Source organism: Papaver somniferum, chromosome 9 (genome assembly GCF_003573695.1).
Source record: "Papaver somniferum cultivar HN1 chromosome 9, ASM357369v1, whole genome shotgun sequence".
Lineage (NCBI taxonomy): Eukaryota > Viridiplantae > Streptophyta > Magnoliopsida > Ranunculales > Papaveraceae > Papaver > Papaver somniferum.
In genome coordinates, this window is record NC_039366.1 from 2,212,788 (window position 1) to 2,222,877 (window position 10,090).

General features: G+C 34.4%; 1 long non-coding RNA gene across 3 annotated transcripts; it reads left to right on the top strand.

The window, feature by feature from the left end:
• The first annotated feature begins 7,006 nt into the window (after positions 1 to 7,006).
• Positions 7,007 to 9,809, top strand: LOC113309430. Of its 3 annotated transcripts, none has more exons than XR_003340595.1 (5): positions 7,007 to 7,138; positions 7,346 to 7,498; positions 8,620 to 8,811; positions 8,929 to 9,095; positions 9,360 to 9,809. It is a non-coding gene; the product is annotated as an uncharacterized LOC113309430 (long non-coding RNA). The 3 variants fall into 3 exon arrangements; XR_003340597.1 differs by having other exon boundaries at positions 8,620 to 8,746; XR_003340596.1 differs by lacking the exon at positions 8,620 to 8,811.
• The last annotated feature ends 281 nt before the right edge of the window (positions 9,810 to 10,090 follow it).

Here is a 10,090-nt window from a genome sequence, read left to right on the forward strand (position 1 = left end):
CCTCTTCACAGCTATTTATTGTCTAGATATGACTGTACCCTGAGTGACAACCACAAGATCAAAAGAAATGAATTGTAGATCCAGGGAAGGATATAAAATGATGTTGCAGTATCCTAATTTGTTTACACACTCATCACAATCCTAGCTCAGAGTACAAAGATTTGGTTTGTAAAAAATATATGATTTACATGTCTGCCATTAGTTAAAAATATCTTAGTCATTCTGTCAAGGTCGAATGCACTTAAAATGGTTGATTGTAATCAAATCAAATAAACTGTTTAAGATCAGGAAATTCCACGAAGATATCAAGGCATCTCATATATATATTATGTCAACCAGCAGCTTATATAGCCCTACCTGGTGGGCAAACTGATAATCATTCGGTGAGTGATACAGGTGCAACGCATCACATGACTTCAGATGTGAGAAACTTGACAATTCCATTCCACATGAGTATGATGGTACTGAGCAAGTTCATGTTGGTAATGGTAATGCCTTGAACATTGCCAATATTGGTAATGCCTCTTTCACATATAAATCAAGAGCATTTCTATTAAACAATATCTTTGGAGGAGTGGACATCAGCAAATCAATCAAAACACAGTCATGTCTCATCAACTTTCCCACTTTGGCACCAGCCACTAGGTCATCCTATGCTACTCACTGTTTCTAAGATTTGTCATGAGTTTTCCCTTCCTGTTTCCAATAAACAATTTGATTATTGTCACTCTTGTCACATTAGCAAGAGCAAAAAGTTACCTCCGTTTCACAAAGACAGTCCGTTTTGACTTTCTCAAAATATTAAGGAGACCATATTATTTTACTAGACTCCCTCTCATCTGAGATGCTACAAAACTTTTTGTTTCATGATTTTGGTGCATGCAAGGACAACTCGTTTTGCTTTAAAATTGGTCCAAATCGATAAAATTGTCCGCCTTAACCGCTAAAAATCGGAAATGACTTGGAATTGGAAATCACCTCGTCATATAGCTAATAGCGATTAGTCGGCAATCGGCCATGAAGAGCGATTTTAACTACCCTGGTCAAGTTCCAAGGCTGCATAATACGTTAAGATATAAAGCCATATTATTGAACAGAAAAAGAAAAGAGAAAAATACAATTAGTTCATAGACCTGAGTAAATTCATATCTGAGCTCACAGATTTAACACTTTTTATGCTATTTAAAGCGTTAAATACGTTATTATTGTAATACCTATTGTTGGACGGAATAAAAAGAGAAAGAAAAGAAAAGAGAACTTACTTGAGCATCTCTGCAAAACTCATAGCTTCATCAATTCCAAGTATGGCTTTTTAAGGCTCAAATACGAAATTATCGGATATAAGTGGAAAAAAGCAAAACGCAGTACCGTCAAATGCAATGTTAGCAATTGAGTTTCCTGTAACCATAGTGTTTCAAGTGAGCAACAAACATATATACACACCTGTGGGCAGCTATGTAGATCCTTATTTTTATTCAAAAACGCTCAAATTCATTTCGTTAAGCATGTATAAATTGTTATCAATGCTCAAACAACGTCCTGGTAGTATGGTGTTCTAAGTAATTCCTACTAATATGCAGCTACCAATAATTGCCTATTCGAGAAATCAAGACCATAACCAAGTAATTCCTACTAATATGCGGCTACCAATAATTGCCTATTTGAGAAATCAAGACCATTAACCTACAAACTGCAAACCCGCCAATACAGTTATTTTTTTCCCATAAGCTAAGACGGTTAGCCCATCCTGTTAATATACCCATTTTTTCCCATCTTCAAAGCATCAGTAAAAAAAGGTAAAAATTACACCCGACACATGCTTGAGAAAAGTTGGACTTCAATGTTTCAACTCGAGCTTTTAAAATCTTAATTCAAAGCAATAAACCATGCTTTAATTACCTACATAAAGTATGAATTAGAACTGCATTTTTTTTGTTTTGTATGCTTCATATATGAAATCTACTGAATCTCATCAAAAAGTAAAACTCGAAGCTGGCAGTTTGGTGATCTAACTCTCAACTAAGATTCATAAGAACCAATTCGGAGGTTCTGGAACCCCCCCAAATAGTGATCACCTCGTTGTTTTCAGTTCATGCAGTTTGTACCTTCATATTAAAGACATCGTCGTCACTTCGTATCGGCCATTATTGCTCTGTGTCATTCAATTACCGGGCGATACAGAGGGATAGGGAGAATTCTGGTACAGAGGATCTGCACCCGTAGACTGGAATCTAAAAAAAAAGTGAATGCCCCTGCAACTTTCAAGTTAACCCAATATATATGGAAACTGAAATGAATAACTGCCACACAAAAAAGCATGACTTAGTTACCTTTACTTGAAGCTTACTTAGCTGACTTTACGCAAGCTAACCAAGCAGCAATATAAAGTGGAACAATATTTAGTTCTCCTAGCTTGAAGCATTATACATCTGACGTGATAAGTTTTTTTAATGCAAAGAACCATATATGTAGAAATGCTAACCAAGTTCAGCTATGAACATCAGTTTTTTCCTCAATAGCATAGAGAATTCAATAATTTTTCCTTCTTCTTTCATCGAAATCAATTGACAGTGATTCAAAGTTTTCATATGAGCACACCATCGACCAAACCAATATAAAATACGCATACCTTAGTGCTACCCCACATGTGAAGATACTAATTATTAACTCGTTGGCTTCAACTCCATGAGATTCAAACTTCAGAAGGCCACATTTTGAGCACTGACACATAAACATTCTATAAAAAATAAAATAATGCCCATGATATAATTTTTCATGTTAACGATTTAAGGCAAAAAAAAAAAACATGTTTTATTTCTACCCGAGGTTCTGCAATTGTGTGATTACCTACCATTACTCCATTTATCGAGTTGAGATGGGGAAACAACATAAAAACCATTGCGGCATAACCTAAAATTTCTGGTTTGTTTTCTTGGAACTTGAACTTCCGAGGCTTCACTTCTTAGAGCTCGAGCAACGCAATTGCTGACAACACGTCCGTCAATAATATTCAATCTAAGGGTTGTATGTAATGAAGATCCGAGCAACTATGACCTGCTGCTTATAACAATCAAAAATCAAAGATTTTTCTACAGTTCCTCTCATCTTAGAAACTCCTAACATCAGTTGTATGATGTATCCCTTCACAATATTCGCTCTTCCTGATTCCGCTACCACTAACATTTTCCTTTCCATGCTTTCCGTGCCAATTCATGACCACTATTCTTTTTACCAAACACAAAGTAGTTGCTGATTAAGTGCCAAAAAACCCTAAATATTTTGGGAACACCAATATTTTTGTTACTGAATTAAAAGATCGGGAAACAAATTGCTAGTTAATTATACAACTTGTAAATATCAAAGGCAGGAGAATCAGTGTACGAAGCCATTAAACCAAGCATAGAACGAAAGCCAAAAATGATACACCTATGAGTATTATCTGCCACTGCTACTGCAAACATAGCAAGGAGCATAAAATTAGGGGCTTGCTATTAAAATTCAAACCATTAACTGAGATTATCTCTGTATTTGTCGTAAGACTTGCTTCCGATGCCACCACTACAAAGGCACTCTTATAAATTAATCAATAATTGTATAGAAGTGCGCTTACCGTCTTCATGTAGTTATTAGTGTTGGAGCAATTGTCGAAATCCTCCTGCAAAACAATCATAAAAAACAAAAAAAAAAAAAAAACGTTATGGCTGAGTCACGACCAGGTCGCTCTTTTTAAGACGTTTCGCGGCTCTGCCCAAATTGTGCAAACAGTTCTTCCATGTCGCGTCCTCCCCAGGATAAAACAGCCGATTAAATTCTCTTTCACAATCGCTCTTGCACTTGAGAGTATGTGATACTTGTACACTTCTATTCTTACTCATAATCACTAATTTTCTTTCTCTCAAAATTCTTTTTCTTTTAAACTCAAAAACATATAGAAAAAGTCTCCTTATTGTCTTCCTACCAAAAATTGATTTTTGTACTCAAGAATTTCAATAATTAATGACACTTAATTATTATAAAATTAACACCATTAACTTCCTAAATAAAAACGGTCAAGAGATTAATGACAAAATAAATTCCTTTATTAAAGACAATTATGACTATTAAAAATAATTTTAATAAGAATGGTAAATGGAAATAAATTTTATTTTAAAGAATATATTTCCAACAATCCCCCACTTATATTTTTTAAAACATTGAGCAAGATCATCTATATAGTGATGTGCATAAGTAAAGGTATATTTCGACTTTGTACCTTTACATAGTGCTAGACTCTCTAAAACTCTGACCATAAAGTGAACGTAAGTATTTGAACTCTAGGAGATAAGAAGATTGTCTAACACACACAAAACTATACTAGTGTAAAGTCTAAAGCCATCACATTACGGCCCTGTGCTTGAATCTCGGTTTAATGAATGATCTAGAGAACTGCCCATAATCTCATAGAAAGCGGCCACACTTTCACATCCATATAGGTGAGTCTATCAAGAGAACTCTTGTAGCTAAGTACCCCACTCTAAATAGAGATATAAATATCATTAAGAGTTTTAGAAACAAAAACTCAACCTTAACTCGCTTCAGAATATCATGCATGGGATGAATTCATAAAAGCATGATTCTGTGTCTACATATAATCCGCGACTTAGCCTCATTTGAACCTACATTTTGGGATCTCCATTCATAGGTAGGGATTACCTTTTGAACATATTTCTGGAATCTTGAGTTATAGGTTGGGATTCCATCACGAACAACTATGTTCATATCATTTGTCAATCGTTATTCCCTTTGAACCTATTTCTAGGTGGGTATCCAGCACAAATGACTCAATTCTCAATGGGATCAACATCATCCCTAAGATGTATTCACACCGTCTTATTAATCCTTTCGTCAAAGGGTCAACGATAACTCTTTTCAGACCATATATAATCCATTCTCATAGCATCAAAAATGCTTTCTATCACGTATATATGTTGACTCTACCGTTGTAATTAACGGTTCTCAACTCTTGCAATAGCCGCGGTACTATCGCATTGGATTTATATGTCTGTTCTTCCTTTATCTACTAGAGGACTGAATCACTACATCCCTTAGAGGAATCACTCCATCCCTTAGAGGATTCTAATATACATATAGTCTATCACGTAGCAGGAAGCAATGCCATGCTACCATACTCATTTCTAGGGAAATCACACACAATCTCAAAGAAAATTGGCACTAAATTAAATGAGTGAAAACTAGTTTACAGTTAGACTATATATATTTCTATATATTTCCATTGTATTAAATATATTCAAGAGAAGAACAAATTCAATTCAAGTATATACACTATCTTCCTTCGAGTCTTTCATGTCAAGTAGTAAACTAAGCATGTTCTCATTTTCATTAACATCATATAAGTTAGAATTTAAATTCCAAAAATCACTTATGCGTATACAACAACGAGCGTTATGCATTTCATTTTCAAAAATTCTGAAATTCTTCAAACTGATCAAAAAATTAATTTCGTCTCATTCAATTGTTTCAAAGTTTGCTTCAGAATATATATGATGATGACTTATCTAACTTATATCCATTTTGTTCTTGTAGAAACTACACAATTTTTCATGCTTGGTCTACATAGATTCTCATCTTTTATACATTCCATATATTTTTCTACATATGATACACAACAAATAACGCATCGTAGAAACAACATCACCAATCAAGAATGTAAATCAAGCGACATGAAAGCAAGTATTGAAATTAATTACCCTTTCTTTATTTTTCAAACTAAAATATTCGGTTCTTAAAACCTTTTTCCAAAGATTAAAATTATGAGGAAATAAGTATCTCAAACAAGATAATAATTATGACTAAAGTTTGTTTTAGTCTTACTACTTACACATCAATTCTTAATGATCTTGTGATCTCCATTTCTATCTAGATCTTTAATCTAAGTTTAGCAATCAAACATACATAAGGTAGAGTACCCCCACTATTTCTCGACCAAAGGAAACTTCAAATCAATACCAAAATATAAAATTGAGAAGTTACTTATGCAAATTCCATTTCTAGCCACGTTCATGCAAAAATTTCTATAGACTACGGTAGACGTCATATTTTGGTGTTTAATACCAATTCAAAAACTAGAAAAAGTATCCTCATTCATACAAAAATTAGAAATAATTTTTTTAAGCGCAAATAATTTCTCTAAATTCATATTTGACGTGTTATGTGTTCTTGCTCATTACTAATAAAGTAATTATCCAATTTCAAAATCCTTTTGGCACAATATAGAGGACGACCAAACAACATTTTTCATGAAGATATCATTTCATTATTCACTACTCAAAAGATCAATTTTAGTCACCAAGTTAGACTTCATGAAACACCAAAATAATCTTATAAAACTCTCAAACATTTTATTTCATCCGATGCTTTTGTAAACTAGCAAGATTGGGAGTTTACATGCTTTGAAGACTTGGATAAAATTTGATACATGTCACTTAAAAAATTCTAAGAAATTTTAGAGGAAAACACAGCATGCTCACTAACTCAAAAAATTTCATAGAAGCAGGATAAAATCACATATTTCAAGCACTTCAAAGCTTCAGTCATATCAGATAGATAATACACTAGTCCAGAAACGGCAATTAATCACGCTTTTAAACAACAGATTGATTACGTGATTAAAATTTTACAAACAAATTCCATTATATTATATGAAAATATATTGGACCCACCATTCAACGCAAACAACCTGTCATTCTCAAACGTTGTATTTATTAGGCGTGTGATTTAACGATGACCCATTAAATCACGTAATATATTTGTTAAATATTATATGTTTATATGCGCCCACCACCGTCTTCTGTTGCGCGCTCAAAGTGGCTCGCTATTAGTACATGCCTACGTTTCTAAAAGATTTAAACCGGTTAGCCTGTGTGCCATAGAAACCTTTCACCGGTTCGGTCCCATTTTAACCAGCCACAAAACAACGCTTAAAGATAAGAAAGTTCACGGCAAAAAGGGTAATTATATTTCTCCTTCCTCTCTTGAACTTCTCTGCTTCGGTCCCATTCTTCTCCCACAACCCAGATTTCTCAATGAATCCAAAGATGGTTAGCAGTGTTTTTCTCATTAAAAAAGACCCTTACTTCAAGTATGATTCTTCTTCGTTTTCTCTTGTTTAATTTGGATTTGATTAGATTTTTTTTGGTAAAATTCTAGGGTTTTCATAGAAAAATCAGATTTGATGTATAATTCCAGGTTTGTTTATGATTACATTGTGTTCTCGATTTTAATTTTCGGTTTTTTCTGGATTCGTAAATTGAATTTGGGATATCTTTTTTGGATTGGTTGAATTTAGGCGGAAATAATAATGAGGATTGTTCAAGAAGGAGCTTTTGAAGCAAAGATGTTGCTTCTACTGCTGCTGTTGTTGAATCGGTTGACCTAGATCTCAGTGCTTCAACTTCTAGTCTCCGTAGAAACGCCCTACTTGAGAAACTCAATTGAGGAGGTTAGTCAATTAGTATTTCTCAAATAGATAATGGTAGTGTTCATTTTTGTCTGAGTCAATCGGGTTCATTTATTAATTAGGAGCTCAGTCTAGGTTTTGGATTAGTTATGTTATTTTACTCAATCTGGCTCATCTGTTAATTGGAAGGCTAGTTTAGGTTTGATTAGTCATATTTTCTGACTCAAATATAGCACAATCAACATTATACTCAAATTAGTCATATATTTTAATTGGAAGGCTATTCAGTGACCTGACCTGGCTGAATAGGAGCAAGGTTTTGTATCAAAAACGGCCATGAAAAATGTTTTCAAACCTTGTAGAGGAATTGCAGGGGCGGATGTATGCACAGGCTTCCCCTGGCTTAAGCCAGGGGTCAATCAAACAAATTTTTTTTTGAAGGTAGTAGATAATAGCTTAGCCCAGCTACACATAGAGTCGAGCCAGGGTAGGAATTTCTGTCAAGCCAGGGTAGGAAATTCTGTAAAGCCAGGGTAAGAAATTATGCGACTATGCATAAGAGAAGTTATTTTTCTTTTCTTTTTTTCAATTAATTCCACTGGAACTCAGTATATGTGGTAATGGTTTTGTGAGTGATGTTTTCTATTGAATGCACTTATAGTGTTTGATAAAATTACTCATCCAACTGATTTTTCTTTGATGTGTAAATTTTTTTAAGTGAATTGCTCATCTGAATTACAATTAAAATGGCTCTTTATGCCTAAAGTAGCATCATTGGTTTTTTTTTTCTTTCTTCGTAGTGGTGTTTGAAAGATTATCAGTTGAGTGGATGTTACCGTTTTTGTTTTCTTTGTCTTAACTAGCTAGTAGATTTTGAAATTTATGTTTCTAAGGATGAAGTAGTGCAACATAGTGGGTCATTGAAGTTGCGTATGTCTAATTTTGGAGATCTCTGCTTAGATGACGGACATTATATCATGAAAGTAAGATGTTTCTGTCGTTTGTGCTAAAGCCAATGCCAACAGGACTTCTAGTGCCCTCTTGGACAGACGATTACAACCTAAATTATGAGCTTAAATTATAATTGCAGTTATATCTCCTTTTAAACATTATCTAAAACTTCAATCCATGCTTATTTATGAATCATGTGGTGTATGATTCAGTTGGAATCATCCGAGAGCTGATCAAGATCTGAAAAGTGGACACTGAACGTTTCTTCTGCGTTTTTCCTAGTCTTGGCACATGATAAAGTGAATTTAAAGGCTATTTGTCGATGGAGACAAGCTTAACGTACGGTTTCACGTGACCATAAATGTTGAAATGTTTAGGTTATGTCTACATATTGCCATATCTTGGTTAGTACATGAGTCGCCTAGTGGATTCTAAAGTTTCTCAGCTGAAGAACTATTAGTTTATGTTGTTGCAAACACATCGGCTGATATCTATTTGTTTATTACTTGTTTTTTTAACAGGTCATTTCAGAATATTTCACAAGTTGATCCCGACAGTCTGGTGGCTTTTGGTGGTTCAAGTGCCGAAGGTGTGTTACTAGACATGATTAAGACTGCCTCAAGCATGATTGGCCAGATATCACCCGAAGAGCTTTAGAAGATGACCCAACTGGCTACCTCATTTCAAGGTAAAGTTCCATTTCCATCTGTTACTTCATCTCAAGCCAAATCCAATGCCAACAAATACTTCCACCACCCTCTTAGATAGACACAAAAAAGTGATCTTTGCATTTCGAATTTTTAATAGAGAAAAAATGAAGACAGTGTAAGGTTTAGTAAGGAACTCATGTGTCTATTATTGCCCTTAGGACTTCCGATGTTCTTTTAGTGGCTAAATTTTGATTCCCATGGCATGTATCAGATAGCTGATGAGGTTTGTGATGTACTTTCAGGAGGCATAATTTAGAAGGGAAGGGGTTTTGCTGCAATATGCCAGCTAAAGCTTATGTATCCGATTTTCCTTGTTTACTTCATGGTGATGGTCGAGCTGCCAACAGCACGTTCGTCTTTTTAAGTTTGCTTTTTGAGGAACTTCAGGAAAGAACCGGCTGCATGTGCATATGTTGATAGAGCAAAGCCACCAAATGATGCCGAATATGACTGCAAGATTGATGAATCATGAATGGAGTACTTGCATATGTTTGAGGGTGTGGTGTGATTAAATGGCCAAAAGCTAACATAACTCCAGGAGCAGAGTGACCAAATTAGAGTGGCTAGGTGATAGTAGATTGAATTCAGTTTTAGTGTTCAATATGTGATTTCGGGTAGCCAGAATTTATTTTTAAAATTGTACCAGAGATTCTACTTTTTTGAAAATTAATAAAAATGTTATTTTGATTGAACTGTTGTTTTAGGATTTATTTTTTAATCACCTCAAGATTCAGCTGAACCAAATATAAGTTTTAAATAGACCACATCTCAGAATTCAGATCTGAAACTGAATGAACATCAGATTACCAAAATCTGAATTAATAACCGCGACACTAAACGCCTCCTTTATAATAGGCATCAACCGTTATTATATTTGACATACAATAACCGTGGTATTAAATAACAGTTTTTGTGTGTGACTTTAAACCACAAATATTATTCGTCATACTTAATAACGTTTTCTATTCGTCAT